The sequence below is a fragment of the Lutra lutra genome, chromosome 15 (genome assembly GCF_902655055.1).
Source record: "Lutra lutra chromosome 15, mLutLut1.2, whole genome shotgun sequence".
NCBI lineage: Eukaryota > Metazoa > Chordata > Mammalia > Carnivora > Mustelidae > Lutra > Lutra lutra.
Window position 1 is genome coordinate 14,295,463 of NC_062292.1, and position 21,748 is coordinate 14,317,210.

General features: G+C 46.9%; 1 long non-coding RNA gene across 1 annotated transcript; it reads right to left on the reverse strand.

Annotated features, from left to right (window-relative positions):
• Window positions 1–7,399: 7,399 nt before the first annotated feature.
• On the reverse strand, window positions 7,400–9,830 carry LOC125086243 (uncharacterized). The gene is made up of 3 exons (XR_007123127.1): window positions 9,717–9,830; window positions 8,681–8,771; window positions 7,400–7,994 (listed from the first exon to the last, which is right to left on the reverse strand). It is a non-coding gene; the product is annotated as an uncharacterized LOC125086243 (long non-coding RNA).
• Window positions 9,831–21,748: the final 11,918 nt, after the last annotated feature.

A 21,748-nucleotide genomic window follows, 5' to 3' on the forward strand; every position in this document is an offset into this window, starting at 1 on the left:
CTTCCCACATGAGCGTGAATTTTCTACACAGACAATAGATCATCACAGTACATCTGGCCCACAGTGCCTGTGGTGGTACAATGAGTTAACACCAGAGTCATCTGACAGATGATAAAATCCTCCTGGCAGTTAGGATGGGTTGGACCGGCGAAGGGGCAAGCACAGAGCACGCCCGTGCTGGTTGTGTAGTTGCCCGGAGTGGTGCTTCTCTGTGACCCAGTGGCTCCAACATATCAGGAAGCTGGAAGGCTGGAAACGCCAGTGTTGATTCCTTTCATGAGCCAGAGCACGCCAGTAGCTGAGAAACCACACTTCTCTGGTCATTTCAGCCAAACCATGCTTTGGTCCTTTCTATCACTCCCACCTCCCAATTAGACACCCCGAGTCCCTCTACCACCTGCTACTCTGCAAGATAAGTCCAGCTGCCCTGATGTGGGAGAGGGAGGATGAACGCTGAGCTCTCCAGCCTGGAAGAAGGTAAAAGAGTGACTGAGTCCTCCAGAAGTGAGCAGAATTCACTTCTAGGAAAGAAAAGGGAACTACCTTCCCCTCAGAGAGCCAAAGGGTTGTTGTGGTCACGGCTGGTCGCGGCTGGTGACGGCTCTGGTGGCAGTGATGAGTTTGAGGAACGCTTTGTAAAACCTATGAGGACTTTAAATAATGCAGGAGTGCTGCAAATTCCTATCTCTGATGAAGCTGGTTTGGAGATTAAGTAAGAGAATGTAGGGGGCGCCTGGGTGTTTCAATGTGTTAAACGTCTGCCTTTGGCTCAGGTCATGATCCTGGGTCCTGGGATGGAGTCCCGCATCCGGCTGCCTGCTGAGGAGGGAAATCTGCTTCTCCCTCTCCTCTGGGGCTCCCCCTGCTTATGTCTGTGCGCACTCTCTCTCTCTCTCTCTTAAATAAATAAATAAAATCATAAAAAAATAAGAAAATGTGGAGAAGTCACACTACATAGTACCTAGTATTTAATAGATGCTTAACATATGGTAAATACTTATCATTTGAGGAGTATACACTTCAGACCAGGATTTGAATCTCAGCTCTACCCCAGACCAGCTCTGAGACGTAGTAGGGCACATTAGTGACTCCCCAGAGCCACCCGTTTTAATATCTCTAAAACTGGGTCAGAAGCGTCTACCACTGAGGGTATTGTCAGTCGTAAGATCAGCTGAAGTAAGTAAAAGGCTTTAATTTGAGATAGCATTAGTATTATTTTTGAAAATATCTGATCACAGGGTTCTTTTCATGCTTCACATTTCTAGAGAAAAGTATCCCTCAACAAGGCCAAAAGCAGGTTCCACTGGGACCATTCACTACAGTGAGTCTAAGCTACGTGTTAACTTAAACGGAGATTGGCCAGAGGGAGTGTAAATATTTTAGGCTTTGTGGGCCATACAGTCTCTGTCCCAAATGCTCAAGTCTACCATTGTAGGGCTGAAAGCAGCCGTAAACGAAAATGTAAACAAACGAATGTGGCCGTGGTCCATTGAAACTTGATATACAAAAGTGGGCAAATGCCCCAATTTAGCCCATGGACATGGTTTGCTGACTCCTGACTTAGACATACACATAGCGCTCACCTCCCATGTAGGCACTTGCGGATGAGGCATGCCTAAGAGAAAAGCAGAAGAGAACTTCATGTTCCCACTACCATTCCCCATGATGTGCTGAATACTAGAAATTCCACTATTAGAAAGTCATTCTTTTGAAGTAATCATCAATCCATAGAGAAAGGAGAGGTGCCTTTAGAAATGGAAATAAAGAGAATAATAAGTAAATATTAAGCTTTAATTTGAACTGTAATATTGTGTAACTCTTGAAATGACTGGCCTTGACTTTGCTGGGCATTACCAAGCACCTGGAGGGAGGAGAATTAAAAAAGAATAGAAGGAAGGAAAAAGTGAGTAGAGTTGACGGGGACTTTCTCTGGGGCCTTCCAAATCAAACCTCTCCTCTTAGAAACCTTACCATTTTGCATTCCATCCCCTCTTCCAGCCAAGATGTCTTCATCGCATAGAGCAAACCAAAGAGTGGATCTTTCATGGCCTCTTTCTGAGACAGTGGATGGCTGCTTTCAATAACTCCTAAAGCCTGAGGACTCGGTTTCCAAGTTTGCATCTTAAGAAATTTTTATCTTTTAACTGGAATAGCCAGTTATTTTTAACTATAATTTAAGTAAAGTTTTCATTTTGTGCTTGCCATGTATTTACCTATTCTGTACTCACCTTTCCATGACCCCTGGCCCTGCTTCTCTGAGCCCTGCCAGCAGGTGCCTCTGTGCCTCCCTCCGAGGGCCCGAAAGCCACTGGGGGGCACATGTACCTCCACGAATCTGCCCTCACCACGACCACCAGCACCCCCACCATATTACCCATATGGTGGGTACCATATTACCAAAGCATCCGTAGGTGCTTAATTAATGTTTGTAAGAATTAATTCACAATTGACAACCTTGTCTGGTGTTAGTAAAGGGGCAGAAAACTACTGTACTAACCGCCAATGTCTCTCCGCCCCGCCCCACCCCTGCACCCTGCGAGGGTGGTGATCACTGGGAAGAGGGGTATCCATTTAGCCTCCTGGGAGCCCACATCCTTCTGCTCACCTTTTCTTTCCCACTCACAGCTACCTCTAGCCCGTGTAGCTTAGAAACCCATCTGGCGTTTGAACTTGAGTAGAAATGGAGATGATTCAACAAAGCTACTTTAACTGTCTTTGACTTAACCTGGCTTCATAATGCAGGGAGCCCATGTGGGCCAAGAATGCCTCCGTCCTCCTGTACCCGAGTTCAAGAGTGGAGAAATGTCCTAGGAACCTTCTATTACCTTTAAGGCGAAAGTCTTCACTAGGAGTACTTTCCTGAAGGAGCCCATCATGAGGAGCGGGGCGGGGCGGGGGGGCAGGGAGAGGCAGGGAAGGCGGAAGAGCCTAAATGAGGGGCATTAACACACTCGTTACTGGTCACTGCTCGGGCGCGGGTATGACTGAACATTCCACGTCCCAGGACCCGCTTCCCGGAGGCCCCGCGGACTCCTTTCTCGGGACACTCCACCTCAGAAGGAAGGGAGAGGAAGGTGTCCACCAGATCGTGACCCAGAGGGACATTAACAAGCTCCATACTTCACAGCGGCACCTGTGTGGCCCCAGGAAGTTCCCACGGTAAGTCACACTGCAGGGGCAGCAGGGACCCCACTGGAAAAGTGAGAGCGGGCAGTGCGGTCCTGCGGGCGTGGTCAGGCCGGGCTGTCCCTGGTCCCGGCATGGCAGCCAGAGCACAACAAAGGGTCTGAGGCCTTGGGTACTGCAAGAGGGTCTGAAGTGAAACTCCCCGCCTTGAGGTGTGGACTATCTGAAACGTACTTTCTACACGTGCTCTGGTGCAGAGGTGGACCTGATTTTTATTCAACAATTCATTTCTTCCTTCCTTCATTAACCAATTCAGGCACCCCTAGGGTGCCCCACACTGCGACGGATAGGAAGAGCTCTGTCTTTTTGGGGAAGTGAAGGCCCTTCGTCTATCATTTTATTTTATTTTTATTTTTAAAGATTGTATTTGTTTATTTGACGGAGAGAGAGAGATCACAAGTAGGCAGAGAGGCAGGCAGAGAGAGAGGGGGAAGCAGGCTCCCCGCTGAGCAGAGGGCCTGATGCAGGGCTCGATCCCAGGTCCCTGCGATCATGACCTGAGCTGAAGGCAGAGGCTTTAACCCACTGAGCCATCCAGGCGTCCCCTCGTCTACCATTTTAAAGCAACATCAGCCTGCCTCCCTGGCGAATCCATCCTGATGCCACACCCCTACCTGCTTGGACCAGTCATCCCACGAGTTTTACCCAGAAGTGCTGAGTTGCCTGCGAAACTCATGCTGCAAGGCCCCAAGCAGGGGGTGGCCCGAGAAGAGAATGTGTCTCTTCCAAGGAAAAAAAAAAAAAATCTTTCCTATAAACCTGAACACCGCTACTTACCCACCCTCCCAGCTCATCATCCTGTAAACGCTCAGGCCCAGGGCATGGGGTGAGGAGGTCCAGCGTTCCAGAATGGCATCTTGCACTGTTAACTCAGACCCTAGGAGGAGAGTAAGCTGCAGAAGTCTGGAACTCCCCAGTGTCTTAAAATCTGGGGACTGTCCGTGGAGAAGGTTCTAAAGCAAATTCTTGTAGGTTAGAGACAAGAAATTACTGATTTTGTATATTTGTGTTTCATCCATCCATTCTGTCATTCGGCTGTGGTTCACCGTGACCATGACCGCGTATAATTATGTCCATGTTACAGATGTGGAAACTGAGGCCGGGGGGCTAAATAACTTGCTGAAGGTCACAGAGCCAGTAAAAGGTATTTGTAGGTTTGAAGCCAGGTTTTGGAAGCGAATGTCACCTTTGTCCTACCCAGAGGTTCAGCCTACCCCGGTGTGTCCTCCAATCCACTGACCCTGCGGCCCAGCGTCGGCGGCTGCCCATCCTCGCCCGCCATATGGGAGACAGGGGCCTTAGGACCCAGGGATTTCCCCCAAGGTCCTTTAGCTGAGTATTGTCAGTGGGCAAAATGCCAGTGCTCAGGGCTCCATCTTCCCTCCCCTGCCCTCCCTCCAGCCTCCTCCCTCACCTAGCACAGAGCCAACTCACTCCCGGTAAATTCAGTGTTTTTCCATTCCAGTGAGCTCAGCCTCTACTTTGATTTGGGTGCAGGCAGCTGCAGGTGCCTCAAGTCATCATCTGCTTTCTCTCCCCCCCTCGCACCGCAATGTCATCCATGTTTACTTGCTGCTCTGGACTTTGGATTCTGTCAGAATGCCAATCGGCAGGGCCGCCAGGCACCACAGCTGACAGTCAAATCTGTGATGCCGAATCCTTCTTCTGGAAAAAAGGGCTAAAGAGGTTAATACACTCAAGTCAGGATAAACACACCAGCTGTTAGAGTTTCTAATATTTAATATCATTATCAAATAAATAACTCCGGAAAAAAAAATCACACACACAGACACACACGCGTGCGCGTGTACACTCACGCCATAAAAACCCATGGCGGCCCACTGCTTCCCCCACGGTGGTTAAAGAGAATATTAATACATTATCTTAAAAGCCTCCGCAATGGAGTAATGGCTAGGGCACAATTAAGAAAACATTTGCATTTAGCCCGGTTCTTGTCCAGAGACTCCCTCCCCCAGGTCAGCCTGGAGAGAGGCACCAGGGGAGCGTAAGGCGGGAGGAACGGGGAGCAAGTGTTTTGGGTTTTCATCTTTGTCAGGGAGGACCTCAGCTCAAGAAACAGTTGTCTCTGCTTTCGCTTTCCTCTATTAGAAAATACGCCACCCTTTTCACGACAAAACACGAGATCTGTTTTTTCTGGAGGAAAATGTCTATTCAGACAAATTTTGCATTCGTAACTGTTTTGTGGGGAATGGGTTGTTGAACTGGCCGGCGGGCAGCGCTTTCTTGTCGTTTGCTCTTTGGGCTACTTCGCGCACAGACACCAGCCAGAGTGATGAGCATCTATTTTTCTTCTGTGGTTCCAGCCTTCCGATTCCCTGAGCACTGACGTTAAGGATGAGCAGGACAGAATTTTAAAGGCCTGTTAACTGTGTCAGGAAATTGCGGGTCCATTTTTTTTTTTTTTTTTTTTGCCCCAGCTCACTGGCTGTTCACCTGGGCTACAGGAACAGAAAATGATGATGATCACATTTGGGGGGGGGGGGAGTGGGGGGAAGGAACGTGGGCTAATTTTTTTTAAGGCTCCAACAAAATGTTTTCCAGGTCACAAAGCACTGAGCAAAATGAGCTCCATATCTAGTTTATGTTGTATATTATAAGGGAAGCTGGTCTCGGCGACTCTGTTAAGGTTCCATGAGCATTTTTTGAGATAAAGCCTTCATTTCAAGGGGCCAGGGTTGAGCTATTTCCCTTCTCATCAAGCAAAAACCTGGCATCCTGTTTGTCTGTCCAGATGTATTTTTGTTTGGGTTTTTATACTGTTTGATTGAGATCAAGTCATGAATTTCTGCTGTCCGGATGGGCAGAGGAATGACAATTTATGGAGTCTGAGGATGTGTGTTGTTTAGCTCAAAACCACGGCCAGATGAATTTGGGTGAAAAGCATGGCTATATGGCCAGCATGGCTAATATCAGGTCAATTTCTCCTTCACAAACTTTTAACAATCAGAGCGGGAGGGTATAGTTTTAATACTCTCTGTTATCTGGGGCTGTATGGGAGGAATGGATCAGAAGGAAAAAATCCAAACAATTTAAATGGGACTTCTTTCTAATAAGACTTTCATGGTAATTTTCCTGTTGACGTCGTATCGGTGTGAAGGCTATCAAGACAGTTGGACTGTCCACACGTGTTCTGGTTAACACTGGGAATGGTGAACATGTAAATGATTTCTCCCCACACACCTCTGCCTATGGATCCTTGATGAATTTCCAATGGCTCAGTGGCCCCTTTGCTCACTCAGGCATCCGCTCCACGTCCGGCCAGGTCCCCTGGTTCTTCAAATGAGTTTTTCAAGCGTGTAGAAAAAATGCAGCCGGGGGCAGGAATGAAGGCAAGAATGATGGTTCTCCCAGGGAGACCAAGTGGGAGGAAGAGGCGTCCCAGAGCCCATCTCGGTGGTGAGGAGGCCTGCGCATGTCCTCACCTCTAAGCACTGCGGTTATAGAGAGCATGAAACCATGCCTGAAGTTTGGGGAGTTGCCTGAAATTTAGATCTCAGGTTGTGTTCTTGATTCCTATTCAGACATATTTGGATTGGGGATGAGACCAAAATTATTGTTAGAATCACAAGGATGAAAGAGAGGAAAGAAATGAAGAGGAAAGTGGTGGCATGGAGAAAGGGAGAGAAGGGGGAAGAGAGAGAGAGGAAAGGAGGAGGGCAGAGAGGGAGAAACACCAAGCCCAGCTCTCAAACCCAGAGCTGTGCTGTCTCGCTGGCCTCTGTGCCCTAGGCCTGACCTCCTTTCACCCTTCTGTCCTCCACGAGCTGACTCACCACCACGTTCTGGGTCTGTCCTGCTTCTCAGTGCACAGCTGAGTGCCTTTTCTCCCCTCTGCTTCATCCTCTTCAGGCACGAGGCTGTCTCTGCCTTTCTGTCTCCTAGTGGGAGAAAACATCTCTACTGCGTAGCTTCCCAAGCATCCTGGTGGGACTAGCTTTCCATAAATGTTTGCAGAAGGAAGGAAGGGAGGGGGGAGGGAGGGGAGAAGGGAAGGAGGGAAAGAGGGAGGAGGGAAGGAAAGAAGGAAAATGAGAGAACCGAGGAATCCTTAGAGATTTACTAGTGTAAATCCAAGAACTCTCCTATGATACAGACGTTTCATTTCAATGAGATGCTATTACAACCATTAGCTAATAACAAGAGAAATAGAGAGGTCTTAAAGCTTAAGTGAAACAGTGGTATTGACGTTCATTCTCAAGAGATGTCCTTCTAGTCTAACAATAATTGCTTATAATGACTTTTCACATTAGAATATATCTGCCATTAATATAAAAAATGTAAAATAGATCGGATTTTATTACTAATCTTATTTAGGAGCTGAACGATGTCCTTTTTTAAACAAATACACAAACAGGTAGTTAAGATAACCCAGGCTTAACCATCAAGGGAATGACACGAATGTGAAGTCTGAGACACGTGGACTCCAAAGCAGTTTTGGTTTCCCATCTCCGTGACCCAGCTTTCCTGGGAGTTCACTACACTTGAGACCAGGTCAGCTCAGAAAACAGGAACAGAGTAACAAGGGTCCCTCGGTTTTGATTGAACTTTCACTTCCTGTGGCTCTTATCACCTGACTCTATTCCCAGGAGAGACTTATAAGATGAGGAAGAAACTGACTTCCCCCTTCCCTGCTGGGGCTACGGCAGCCCAGTGGGCTCAGGGGACTTGTCCTGGGCATCTGGGCTGTGCAACAGAGGGTCGAAACCATCCCCCCCAGTGTCGGGGCTGAGCAGGATATGCCTTATTCGTGGGACCAGGTCCTTGACTTAAGCAGCTTTTCTGCTTGTCTTCAGGGTAAAAAAGAAGAAAAAGGATTAAACAGGACTGACATTAGACACCAAGAAGAACTTCCCGTTGCTAGGATGATTGTAAAAGTGGGAGGAAATGAGCGGGAGTGCCGCACTGATTTCTCCCACTGAATTACAAATATCTCACCCTTAGTCCTGATTCTCACTTAATTCCCAACTCTGGGCAGGTGATGGGCAAGCAAGCGTGCACCACAGACTTCACTCTGAATTCTCTGCCTCCCTCCAGGTTAAGCCCCATGGTTTATTTATGGGATTTTTTTTTTTCATGTAGACATTTTACTCTCCTTGCCGCCGAAGGTGGTTCCCGAAACTGCTGCAAACATTCCTTGTCTGTATATTTTATTCATATGGATCTGTTATTGGCCCATCCCTTCCTGAAAGAGCTGAAATTTGCCCTTGAGGCATCAGATGGAGTAGTCAAATTGTCAAATGTGTCTCCTAATTGAAGTGAACATTGGCACAATATTTGTCGACTGGAAATAAACAGCCCCAGTGAAGTAGCAGGTTTACAACCTTCATGCGCTTGTCCAGGTCTTGCTGAGAGCTGAGGGAAACGTGCAGAGAGAGAAGCTATTTCTCCTGGAAATGGAAACTTTGGAGGTGGAGGGGGGTGGCGAGTGAGTCTGTCTTCGACTCCAAATCTCCCAGAACCCAGAAGGGCTAACCTGGAAAAACCACAGTGTGGTTAGCGAGGTTTATTTCCAGCACTCCTCCCTCGTCTGTCCTGCTGCTTCCCGTTCTGGGGTGCTTCCTTCCCTAAAATGCAAGAGTCTAGAATCAGCCGGCTTGCTGTCCTGCCAAGCCCTCTTATTAGCAAGTTTCTACTATCAGAGCGAGGAACATAAAGTGAAAGGGTGATCATGTCACAAAGAGCCCAATGTCTCCTGAGCCCCAGCAAATGCACAAGTTCTGGTTCCTGGACCCCAGCGTCGGTCTCTCTGACAGCGTTGGCAGTGAACACTCTTGGGGGGCTGGGTATGAGGGAGTCAGAGGTAAAGCCTTGAAAACGGAAACCCCAGATGCACGTGAGAGCATGTTGGTCCCTCCCAAGGTCACATGCGGGAGTAGGAGAGTGGAAGGGACCCAAGTCAAGCCCGAAGCTGAAAAGCTTGCCTCTCCAATAAGGCTGTGCAAAATCACAGCATGGTTGAGTGTCTTCCTGCCAGTCTTGGTCAAGTCCCGTCTGTCCCTCCCCACCACTTTCTCGCTTTCCTCAAGAGATCGATCAGCAGTAGGTCGTTTGTTTCCATGAAAGTTCCCTCCGGAGGGGGTCCCGCTTGCCCCTGCTCTCCTTTGCTTTCCCTCTGCTCTTGTTCCAGCAAGCCCTGAGGCCTCCTTGGCAGGCATAAAGCCACCAGCCCCTGGACACCCTCCTCCACTGCGCCCCACTGGAGATGTCATTCCAATGCACCAGCCTCCTACCAAGAAGCTGCCTAGATTCCAAATCCAGGAAGGTCTTACTCTGTCCTCTGCTCAGTTGAGATGGGGGAGCTGGCCTGAAAGTATTAACAAGCGCCAGGAACCTTCGTTAGGCTTCTCTGGTAACAACTGGATTTTCTCCACTTCCCCGGAGAGAGGAGAGAATGGGAGCACGGGAGACCAAGATAGAACATTCCTGCAGTGACCCTGACAAGGCCTCTCTGCTCAAATCCCTCTTCAGGATGAAAGAGAAATTGCATTTCTAAGGTCCCTTTAACTCACCTCAGAAAGACTTTGTGAGGTCAGGGCTAGGAATTCCTCTGATGTGAGGGCGCTGCTCCCACTCACATTCTCTGCCCCCGCACTTCCCTCTGATTGGTAATGATCTGCCCCAGTCTGTCCAGACCAGGGATTAGAGTCTTTTAAGGACAGAGCTGCTGCTTTCACCACTGCGTCCCCAGCCCCCGGTACAGCCTGTCCTAGACTCTTGCTGTTTGCTGAACTGAAGAAACGTTCCTAACTAAACAAGTGCATGAACCTCGAGAACCTATGCCCAATCACCTCCCCCAAGCCCAGCCTTGACCTTTATCAGAACAGGTAAGCCAAGTCAGCTGCCCTAAGAAACTTGAAACCATTCCCTATTACCAGCTTTTAGGGACACTATGATAAATCTTATAAAGTGATATGGTGCTTTTAAAATTCTTTGTTGTAAGTCATTTGATCATTAGGGTTAATAGAAACCAAGTGGGGCTAGGGGTGGGGACACAGTATCACTTCAATTAAGCTTGACCTCTCCTTGCAGATTCATGGCTTTGTCCCCTTTAAAAGAATCCTAATGTCTAAATTGGACAGATTGGGAAAAGTATCTTGGAGATGGGGGTATTTTAAAATGCAACCTAAAGTGTTAGCAAACGGCCAGCCAGCAGCCTCACACATTTAAGTGTCAGATCAGCAACAAAGCTAATGAAGTCCAGTCTCCCTATGTGTCCTTCTGGAATGGGACTGAATTTGTAAAAGCCTAAGACTTGACCAAGCCTTGTTGAAATATTCTACTACTTTCTATCCCCACCCTGAGTCTTGAACATGAGATCTTTGTGAGAGCTTGGTTCCAGAAGATGCCAAAACAAAGACGTGCTGATGCCAGGTGTCAGGGACAGGAAATCAGTCACTCCTCTTCTATTGGGTAAAATTAATCAGTAAGGGTTGACCTGCTCATAATCAAGAGCACAAACTTATGAAGACTTTCCCCACGTGACATTCCGTGTGGATTGGAGATGATAAGGGAACATAGGATTTTCCAGCATGTGCTCTTACAGAAAGGCTGAAAAACGTATAAAATTACCTGGAGAAGGAAGTTCCCGTGGAGGACAACCTTTCAGTCTCCCTCCTGTCCTCCTCAGTGACCTACTAATGTGCAGATCTAAAGGCCTTTCCAATTTTTCACTTTGCTTGACCTCTCCTCTGTAGCACCTGATATGAGTGGCCATGCCCTCATACTTAATAAGGATTTTCGTTGTCATGATCCCTGTGCTCATTATGTATCGTGCCCTAGGCATGGTGCTAGGCATTTCAAACATCTTAACCTCATTTGCCTGTAATGACTGGAGTCTTCCTTCCCTTGTCTTGGTTCTGGGTCCTGCCCCTTCCAGAGTACTCCTGTTCCTAGTCCTCACCTTCTCTTCTCAACACCAACTGACTCATTCCCTCAAGGCTCTGCCTTTGAGTCTCTGCTCTTCCTTCTCTTCCTCAAAGAAGCCATCTCCAGGCACCTGGGTGGCTCAGTGGGTTAAAGCCTCTGCCTTTGGCTCAGGTCATGATCTCAGAGTCCTGGGATCAAGCCCCACATCCGGCTCTCTGCTCAGCGGGGAGCCTGCTTCCCTTCCTCTCTCTGCTGCCTGCCTCTCTGCCTCCTTGTGATTTCTGTCTGTCAGATAAACAAATAAAATCTTAAAAAAAAAAAAAAGAAGCCATCTCCTCCCATGATTTTCTGTTACCTCTAAGGAGATGACTTCTACACGTGTTATCTCTGGCTCTCACCCATGTTCTTTTTTCCAGCCCCATGTTTTCCACTGCCTGATGGACATTTCCACCTGGGTGTTCCACCAACACCTCAAAATAACTGAAAACAAGTTCACTATATTTCTCTCAAAAATGGCCTCCCTCCCCATTTCCCTGTTTCTGTTGGTTTTACCAGAATTCGGGTCTTCATACACGTTAAATGCTTTCTTCTCCTTCATCTCTTCATAGCTCCTCAGCGACCCAGTTCCATGGGTTCTTGCTTTGTCAAGGCTCCTAATTCTCCTTTCCTTTAGATTCCCACTCCCATTATTCTAAGTCAGGCCTTGTCACCTAATGCTTCAGTTACTCTCCTCTTGATTTATCTCTGTGCCACCTTCGGTCTTCTACATTGCTCTCTGATTAATCTCCCTAAAACATTACTCTCTGGAAGTAACACTGCTGATCAAAAGCCTTCCTTCTGGATCTCCTCACTGGCTAACCCTGGCACTTAAGACTTTCCAAAAGCTGGCACAGATCTACTTTTCCCGGAGCAAATCTGTTACCTTGAGTGCAAACTGGTCACTTCAGTATCATCCCCTCCCCACCTTCCTCCCCTTCCTCCTCCTCCCCTCCTTCTCCTCCTTCTCCTTCTTCTTTTCTACACAGACAGAGAGATACAATGAGTGAGAAAGAACACAAGCAGTGGGGAGAAGAGGGAGAGAGAATCTTAAGCAGATCCCATGCCCAGCGTGGAGCCTGTTGTGCTCGATCTGATGACCCAGAGATCAACCCTCAGATCATGATCTGAGCTCAAATCAAGAGTCCAATGCCTAACAGACTGAGCCACCCAGGCACCCCTCTTCTGTTTCTTTCAAACAGAACTTGCTTTACATCATTTTGCTCCTTCTGTTATTATCTTTTAAAAACATTCCTCCTGTCTTCTGTCTGAAACAAATCTTACCAAGTCTATGTGCTTGGAATTTAGTAGTTTGGTCCTCAAAAAGCCATTTTTCCAACAACACTTGCTCACTTAGTGTCTCTGTATCCTGTTTTGGAAATTCTCTTAATATTCAGGATTTTCGTTATTATTATATTTGTTATGGTGATCTGTGATCAGTGACCTCTGATGTTGTTTTGAGACACCACGAACAGCACCCGTATAGGACAGCAAACTTAACAGATCAATGTGTATGTTCTGACAGCTCCATTAACTGACTCTTCCTCCATCTCTCTCCCTCTCCCTGAGCCTCCCTATTCCCTGAGACACAACAATATTCAAATTAGGCCAGATAGTAACCCTACAATGGCCTCTAAGTGTGTGAGTAAAAGGAAGAGTCACACATCTCTCACTTTAAATCAAAAGCTAGAAATGATTAACCTTAGTGAGGAAGGCATATCAAAAGCCAAGACAGGCTGAAAGCTAGGCCTCCTGTGCCAGTTAGCCAAGTTGTGAATGCAAAGGACAAGTTCTTGGAGGAAATTAAAAGTGTTGCTCCAGTGAACACACAGATGATAAGAAAGTGAAAGGGCCTTATTGCTGATATGAAGAAAGTTTGAGTGGTCTGGAATGAAGATCTAACCAGTCACAACATTCCCTTAAGCCAAAGTCCACTCCAGAGCAAGGCCCTAACTCTTTGTAGTTCTGTGCAGGCTGAGAGAGGGGAGGAAGCTGCAGGAGGAAAGTCTGAAGCCAGCAGAGGTTGGTTCATGAGGTTGAAGGCGAGAAGCTGTCTCCAGAGCATACAAGTGCCAGGTGAGGCAGCAGGTGCTGAGGGACAAGATGCAGCAAGTCACGCAGAAGGTCTAGCTCAGAGGATTCCTGATGGGGGCTACACTCAGGGCACCTGGGTGCCTCAGTTGGTTAAGCAGCTGCCTTTGGTTCAGGTCATGATCTCAGCATCCTGGGGTCGAGTCCCACCCACATCAGGCTCCCTGCTCAGTGGGGAACCTGCTTCTCTCTCTCCTTCTGCCACTCCCCCTGCTTGTGCTCTCTCTCTATCTTTCTGTGTCAAATAAATAAATAAAATCTTAAAAAAAAAAAGTGATATATTCAACAACAGATTTTCAATGTAGATGAAACAGCCCTTTTGAGGGGGCAGGGAAGACGCCATCTAGAATTTTCGTAGCTTGAGAGAGAAGTTAATGCTTGGCTTCAACGCTTGAAAGGACAGGTTGACGCTTTTCTTAGGGGCTAATGCAGCTGGTGGCTATATCTTAAAGCCAATGCTCATTCACCTTTCTGAGAATCCTGATACTAACTCTGGGCTCTAGAAATGGAAAAACAAAGCCTGGATGACAGCACATCTGTTTACAACATTGTTTACTGAATATTTTGAGCCCACTGTTGAGACCTACTGCTCAGAAGAAAAGATTCCTTTCAAAAGATTATTGCTTATTGGCAATGCACCTGCTCACCCAGGAGCTCCAGTGGGGATGTACAATGAGATGACTGTTCACATGCCTGCTAACACAACCTTTACTCAGCAGCCCGTGGATCAAGAAGTCATTTTGACTTTCAAGTCTTATTATTTAATAAATACATTTTGTAAGGCTCGAGCGGCTGCAGATACTGCTTCCTCTGGTGGATCTGAGCAAAGTAAAATGGAAACTTTCTGGAGAGGATTCACCATTTTAGAGGCCATTAAGAACATTTGTGATTCATGGGAAGCGGTCCAAATATCAGCATTAGTGGGAGTTTGGAAGAAGTAATGCCAACCTTCATGAATGACTTCGAGGGGTTCAAGACTCCAATAGAGGAAGTAAGAGCAGATATGGTGGAAATAGCCAGAGAACAGGAATCAGAAGTGGAGCCTGAGGATTTTGAGGGAATGGATGCAATCTCGTGGTAAGACTCGAACAGATGAGGGAGAAGAAAGCTGCAGAAAAATCATTCGTGAAAGCAAGAGCTAATGGGTGCAGCAAACTTCCCTATTGTCTTATTTTAAGAAATTGCCACAGCCACCCCAGCCTTCAGCAGTCGTCCCCGTCTGATCACTCAGCAGTCATCAACATCGAGGCAAAACATTCCACTAGCAAGATTGCAACTGACTTAAAGCTCAGATGATGGTTAGCCTTTTTCAGCAATGAAGTGTTTTAAAATTAAGGTATGTCCATTTCATAGACATAATGGTATTATTCATTTAATAAACTATGGTATAGCGTAAGCATAACTTTGTAGGGACTGGGAAACCAAACCATTCAGTAGACTCACTGTCTTGTGCTCTTTGCTGTGTGGCATGGGTCTGGGACCAAACCCGCAGTATCTCTGAGGTGTGCATGTCTTGACCCCTGGCCTCTGTTCTAGGCACTGGGATACAGAGAGGAATCATCAGCTCAGGTCTCTGTTCTCATGGAGCTTACACTGGGGAGGGGAGGAGACCAAAACAAAAACAAAAACAAAAAAAACCCAACAACAACAAACAAATAATGAGATACTTTCAGACAGCAATGAAAATTACTTGACTTCAGATCCCCCATTATGAAAGAGAAACACCAAATTACAGAGAGAAGTTAAAGGCCTTCTCAGACATCAAAGGATCTAGACCATGACTTATTTTTCTTTCCATTACCTACATTACTTCTTGTTTCTTTAGCCCACTGTTAAGCATCTCAAGGTCAGGTCACAGTTTTCTCAAACTTGTCCTAGTACTTAGCATGCTACTGGGCATTTTTCAAGTGCTCACTGCTTACCTGTAGGAAGAAAGAATTAAGGAAAGCAGAGAGTAGGCACGCAAGAGAGCATCAGGGAGAAGTGGTATTGTCCCTATAGCTCCCGGTCCCGTAACACTCATTTTCCTTCTCTGAGTCAATGTACCTCATTAGTGTCGTACGCATATCCATATTTCTTAGCCCACCAGAGAGTCTCGGGGTTAATAAAGATGCTGTCAGGGAGTACTAGCTTCTATTTTGTACTACATTTCCCTTGCAAGTGGCAAACTCTGTCACTTGAACTGTGACTATGACCCTGAGGGGACTCCGTGTCCAGCCGGCTTCCTACTCCTGACGGTGACAAGTAAGAACAAACCATAGCCTGTCAGGACCAAGACTGGGAAGAGTCAAGATAATTCGCTTAAACAATCTGTAATAGAAGAATGGTCATAAAATGGATTCCTTTACTTTTCCCTAACCCTTCGTTCACTACTGCTCAGGAAGAAACAAACAGAGAGGGGAGAAGGGAGGGAGGGAAGAGGAAGAATTATCACAGGTTCCTATTCATAGAATCAAAAGGCTGAGCAATACACTCTCTTCAAGGAAAGGGGGCATTAAGATGGCCTTTGAAATAGTCTCCCTCATAGCTAAATGGTCATTCTAGTTCCTTCACACCAACTTTTAGTGGACTCTGAACTGCTGATTATAGTTTAACTAACAAAACCTGTAGAGAGGAATGGCACCCCCCCAACTCTGACTTCCCTTTAAATTATTTTCCATTTAGCATAAATCCTATAGCATGGCATAAAACTTTATTGAATAGCTCATTTGAGCAGAGAATACTTTTGAAAGAATATTAGTAAACTCTTTCAATGGAGTCAAAACACCAAAATGGAAAATTCAAGTTTTGAAGAGAGCCATTAAGTGTGATTAAACCTTTAAAAAGCAGAGAACAACGCGTGCAGAAACTCTATTTAGCCATTTCATATCTTTAATTGTCCAAAGATTTACTTTAAAAGCACAGACATGAAAGGATGCTGAATGTTACAGTATTTAGAGGGGGGAGTGAAGATAAGCCCCGTTCACCAGCAAATGGAGCTCAGCCCAGAAGTAGGGACAACAAAAGCCGGCAGGGACCTGCTTCCTTCTACAATATAGAGAGCGAGCGAAATAAAAAGGCAGTGACTCTTGACTTAGCTTTGAGGAGCACAATGGGTATGATTAGGGATCCAGAGTGGGAGCGCATTGAAGCAGCAGTGACATCCACCAGTTAGCTGGTAATTAGGATGAAAACAGAGGGGAAAGAAGCCGAGGAGCAAGCCGAGGAGATGGGGGGACACGGGGAAAGCGACGTGAAAGGTAGTTCGTTTTGAAATTGTAAGGATGTGAAAAAAATCACGTCGAGAGCTAAGTTGATCATCTACTTTCCTCCACTCAAGCCTCGGAGATACAGGGTGAGAGCCGAGAATCTGGGGTTTTAGAAAAACCTTCGAGATAATGCCCCTGCTGCCGATGGTCCCTGGGCCGGCTCAGGAGATGTCTGGAGGAAGATGGGAAAGGTTTGGAACTGAAATCTGAAAGAGAAACACCACCTGGGAAAGAGGGAGAGAACAGGTATCCAGATGACAGGTGTCCAGCAGCTAACTTTCCTGCCCCTCTCTCCTCACTCTCCAGTGTACGAGGCCATCGCGGGAAGGGAGTCGGCTGAGGGATTCAGGAGCGTATCAGCAAGAAGGACAATTCCTTCTGGAAGAGGACAGGAAGGGAAAAAAAAGGAAAACAGTGAAAGGGGAAAAAAACCAGAAGAGGAAGAGGAAGAAAATGACAGGCACGCAGGAAAGCAAAAGCGTGAGCTGAATATTCTCGAAGCGTCTGGAAATGGAAGTGAACAAAGCAATGTGATAATAGACCTTGGTATATAGTGACAAAATTTTAAAAAATAAGTAGTCATGTCTTATTGTGATTAGGTATTAATAAAGCAGAATAAAAAATATGTGAAATTATGGATGGGGCAGATTGCTAGGTGGTTCAAGTGAGTGTGAAAATCTGTGGTTTGCACCTCTGCTCTGTGACCTTGAAGCAGAGGGCTCAAGGTCAACCTTGAGCGAGTGAGGTCCACCAACTTGTTGGGGCCGGGACCCAGGGCGATGCCACCAGGCATTGTCCCCTGCCACAGCCAGAGTATCTTTGTTTTGGCTAAGATTGAATTTGGGCAGAAAAGTACTGCTAAAGAGGGTTTTTAAATTTCTAATTTTGGGGGCTCTTGCGTGGCTCAGTCTGTGGAGTCCCCAACTTTTGATTTCAGCTCAGGTCATGGTCTCAGGGTTGTGAGATCGAGCCCCACGCCTCTGCACTTGGCAAGGAGTCAGCTTTAGGATTCTGTCTCTCCCTCTTCCTCTGCCCCTAGACCTACTCATGCTCTTTCTTTTTCTAAAATATTCTTTAAAGATAAATACTAAAATTCCTGATTTTGACCGTTTCCCCTCATTCTACAGATGAGGAAACTGAGAGTCTGAGAAGCAGTGTCTTGCCCAAAGTCACTCCACGTGTTTGTGGCGATTTGGACCTAAGCCTGGAATTCCTTGTTCCTAGTTCACTGAGCATTTCTCCAGAGCACCTAGCCACACCCTTTAGACACGGGGACTTGTCAAGCAAGTGTGTTTACATGTGTGTTGTTCTATCTGGTTGGAACATTTTAGGGGTCATGATTTAATCAGTAGCATGTCTAAATGCACTTGAAATGAGTAGGGTCCTCCCAGAGGGTTCTTTAAAGTTCTTTTGAAGTAGGTCTGGTGCAGTGCAAGGAATGGTCAGGAATCCTTGGGTTTGAAGGAAGTGGGAACCCCGCCTGCCGACTACTTCCATGCTCCAAGTAGGTTTCATATTCTATACCCTCTAGACCTTCTTACAGCAACCCGGTGAAGCAGGAGAAATGACCCTCATTTAGCCAGGAGACGACGGAAGCCCGGCACGGTTAACTGGATTGAAAAATGAGGGTCACAACCCCAGTCTGGGTGGCTTCAGAACCCAAGGGTTTTGTACTTACTTACAATGGACACTTGTGGATTTTCATGCCGTCCTTTTGCAGGAAGACTCGCTTCCTCTGGTACCAATTCCAGTATATGCACTGCCGTGGGGGATGGCTGTACATGGAAGGAAGGAAGGAAAGGAAAGGAAAGGGGAAGGGAAAGAGAAAAAGAGAAGAAAGGAAGAAAGGAGGAAAGAAAGAAAGAGAGAGAGAAAGGAAGGAAGGAAGGAAGGAAGGGAGGAAGGAAGGAAGGAAGGAAGGGAGGGAGGGAGGGAGGGAGGGAGAAAAAGAGAGAGAAAAGTGGGTGGGAGGGAGGAAGGTAAGAGAAAAATGTAAGAAAATATTTCAGTTAAAGAAAAGCTGAATTCAAACATCTAGAAAGAGTCATATACTTGCCATACATTGCTCCTGCCTTAGAAAGAATTCTAAAGAGATCCTTTGGGAGGAGCACATCCCTACATAAAGCACAGACTTACACTTTTAGTCAGCTCATCCTTCAAGACTGGTGGGCTCCAAGCAGAGACAGCAGGAGACACCCCACTGTGTGGTAAAAGCTCCAGACTTCCCTTCCCTCTCCGGGCCCATGGACTTCAACACAACACAGGCGAGGGGCTGGGGTTGGAGGGGCCTGGAAGGGCGGCTGCGGCTGCGCCCCTACACTTTTCTCCCTAACACCACATTTGCCTCTGATTTCCTATTATAAAGACGGTGCCTAGTAGAAAGTCCAGAAACTGGAGAAATAACTCTTCTGATCCTGACCACCTGTACATATGCACACACATTGCGAGCTCCAAGTGTGTGTGTGTGTGTGTGTGTGTGTGTGTGTGTGTGTGTATCTCCATTTTAGCAAATTGTATTCCCATTCTCTATTCTCATAAATACAGATTTTAATAGTTAGAGTCATAATGGCACATACTTTATATCTCATCCTGCCCGCCTCCCACTTAACTCCATGTCACAGACTTTCTCCAGGAGGTGTGTGCTTAGCCTGTCTTCCTCCCTAATGCTTCTTTTTCCTCCCTTTCTTTCATTCACTGCCCTCACCCCGTTCTTCCTTTGTCCCTTAGTCTCTCTCCCGTCCATGTTTTTCTCCTCTCCTCGAGCCTAGAGCTTGCCACAGCTTCCTGGGAGTCATGGGAATGAAGACACTTCTGAGTCCCGACCCGGCTCTGACTGAGTTCTGACACCTGCTTTCTTTTCCAGGAGTTCCAGATAGGATCTGGTCTTGAGCTGGTCTCAGGCCAGATGTTTCCTAGAAGTAAATCGGGGCAAGTGAGTGTAAGAAGGGGAGAGGGGAGTTACAACGATGGGTGCATCCGAAGCCGGCAGGTGCAGGAGGGGGACAGGGTGGCTGGGGGGTCGCGGGGGCGGTATAGGAAGTGAGCCGGTTCCGCATTCCCACAGCGCTAGGAGATGAAATGCTTCGCTGCCTATCCACAATCGGGAAGGATAATGATGATAATAATTTAGACGGCTCCAAGCAACACCTCCTGAGGAGGGGGAGTGGGCTTCTTGTTTCTATGCAAAGTCCTGGATTCAGTTCAGTGGGGTTCGAACCCAAGAGAAGATTGTTTCATTTTTTAAAAAGATGTGCAAAATCATAATAACACCAACTGCTACTCACACAGTCCTTTAAATACACAAAGCACCATTGTATCACTTATAGCCACAAAAGCAAAGAAAACGTTCTGGGTAGAGTGTGAGGGAGCTGACATTTGACAATACAGTTTCGCTGAAGTTTATATTATAAAGCTTTCACCGGAGCAATTAATATAAACACTCTGCAATGATAAGCATTGTAAGAGGGGCCAAATCCACCAGCTGGAAATCTCAGAAGAAGCGAAGGCATTGCTGAAGAGGGCAGCGTGAATGAGGGTGAACATTCAAAAGATGGAAGGGGAAGACATCTGATGGGGGGGGGCGCTTTCTTGATGAGAAAACATTACCAGCTCCAAGTCCTCTAATAAAGGTAAATTGCAATTTATAGCACTTCTCTGTGGTTCAATTTCCTTGGCAATTATTACATTAGAGTGACACTTCTATTGAATTATATGTTTCAATTACTATTAAAAAATCGAAGTCCTTAAGTTCGAGGAAATTATGAATGCAGCTTCTGGAGAGCTCTACCTCTGACACTCCAAGGATAGGATCGTTTATCTCCTTAGTGCTCCGAGGTCCATTATGCAGCGTGGGCCAGGAAGGAGCCTGTGTACACAATGGTGTCCAACATTATCAAAGCACTTCTTCTGGATTCGACCATCTCCGTGCTGTGTTGTGGTAACCCTAGGTGACCGGCTGCCTTTCTTTGCACAGGACACAATGGCAAATAGAAACATTAACTCTCACGATGTTGCAAGGATCTGACTGCATTATTCCCTGACCTCCGGAAAGATAATGTGTCATTTGCTGTACAGAAATAAAAGTTTGCAAAGCAGTTCGAAATATAATTGTGGACACTTCATTTGCTGAACCACCTTTCCAGGGCTTATTTGTTTGGCCCTTTGGAGTGAGAGAAGGGAGACTTTCAGAGAGGGGACCTGGGAGGTTTCCTTCTTCCTCCCCCACTTTCCGCTCCCGCAAGATGGAGTGGTTTGGGAGCACTGGATTGTGATGGGTGGGGAGGAGCTGCTCCTGAATCACAAAGCTGGGGATGGGGGAGCAGGAAGGCCCTGTCTGGGGTCTGAACACCCCTGAAGCAGGGCTCGGGGAAATCTTGATGGGTGGAGATTTAGTAGAAGTCAATAGCGCAGTAGGCTTTGGTTTGATGCTAATGAGGCCAAGGTTATACAAGGGCCAACTGGTTTCCTTCTGTTCCCTCTGCTATAAACCGTCTCCCCTTGGCGGCCAGGCCTCTCACAAATGCAGGAAAGGGGGTAATGAAACCGGCCGGAGGCGTCTCCCAGACAGATGGCTCCCCAGCTGTTTTTGCCGATGGGTAAGTTTTGTTGCCACCACTCAACGTCCCCTTGAAAAGACACTGTCCTCCAAAGCCTTTCTGCTTCAGTTCTCCTGTGAAATGTCTCCTCATCAACAGGGATGGCCTTCAAGACCATTCTCAAATAGATAATTTCTCAGATGCCCTTTATTGGTGTGGGGAGCCATCTCGGTCCAAGGTGGATGCAGAAGGGGTTGACCCCAGCCTCTTGACTCATCTCAGACTCGAAGCACCATTCTGTCTCTTCAAGGTAAATCTTCTCTGTTGTGTGCACGAGTCCCCAGCCTTGGGATACCCAGTGGCTCTTTACTTTCTGATCTGTGAAATGGGCATGTGAATCCTTGCCCTTGCCAGCTTGCAGGGTTGGTATGAGAACCCAATGAGGAAGCATGACGAGAGATTTGGGAAACTGTAAAGCCTATGCTAGTGACCATGACATGTGCCCTGACACCCACTGAAGTCCAAGTGATTCCTGTCATCCACCTTGGCCCAAGGCACTGTTCTTTATTCACACTGTGTCCCAGGCCTATTTCATGTCTCAAATACTCCTTCCCTCGGCACATCCTTCCTTTCTGACAGTAGCAACAGGAATATCTTTGAGCTCCTTCCTTTTTCCTTGGTGATCCCCATGTAACTCTCTCTCTCCTCTGAGTAGCCCCTGCCTCCCAAGTGTATCTGTCATGGTTCTCCAGAGAGACAGAATAA